Here is an 850-nt window from a genome sequence, read left to right as displayed (position 1 = left end):
GCGGTCCGGACGCTCCACTCGCGCTCCTCTTCCTGCCGCCGCCCCTGCGTGCAGGCACCTCTCGCCTCTTTTGTGGGCGCCTCACGCTGGATCCGCTGCAGGACCTGGGACGAGCGGGAGAGAAGCGTGAGGAGCGGCACCCGCCGCCGCTTTCCGAGGGCAGGAACCGGTCTATCCCAGCCAAGCGGTCCCACCCCGTCCCCAGGACCTCCCTCCCAAAGCCCTGGAGGGTCTCTCCTCCTCCCCACCTCCCGTCCCCCTCCTTTTCCCTGCTCTATCTCTGTCTCCTTGAGCCAGGTCACCATGTCCACCATGTGGCAGTCGCAGACCCAGGGATTGTTGTCCAGAAAGACCCTGACTTGAGGTAGGCCTTGCAACTCCGCCCCCCTCCTCCCCGTCCCAAGCACATCCTTACCCAGGAGAGGGGCGCTCATCCCGAGACCGGAGCGCAAAGTCTTCCTCCCGCCCTGGCCCAAGCTATATACGCATCTTCCCAGCCTCCCGCCCTCCTCCTTTCGCGATCAGACTTGTCCCCCGTGCGCAACTTCTTGCTTAATCCCCAGCGCCTTCCCGACCAAACTTCTCGCTCACCCCCCGCTTCCGCGGACGACCTGCCTTCCGGGTCTCCGCCCCCACGCGGACTTCTCCTCCGGGTCCAGGTTAGGAGGAGAGGGAAGTTTCAGGTTGCAAGAGTCTTTTGATGTCCCTGAGGCCCTCCCAGGGCTAAGCCCCCGGTACAGCTGCTCCCTCCTCCCCCCAGCCCGCGCCTCCGCCAGCCCCTCGGAGCCCGGAGAGGGTTCGAGTCTTCTCCGAAGGGGAGGGGAAAGGCCGCGAACAAAGCGGCGGAGAC

Source organism: Myotis brandtii, unplaced genomic scaffold (genome assembly GCF_000412655.1).
Source record: "Myotis brandtii unplaced genomic scaffold, ASM41265v1 scaffold31, whole genome shotgun sequence".
NCBI lineage: Eukaryota > Metazoa > Chordata > Mammalia > Chiroptera > Vespertilionidae > Myotis > Myotis brandtii.
This window is presented reverse-complemented; position numbering follows the sequence as displayed.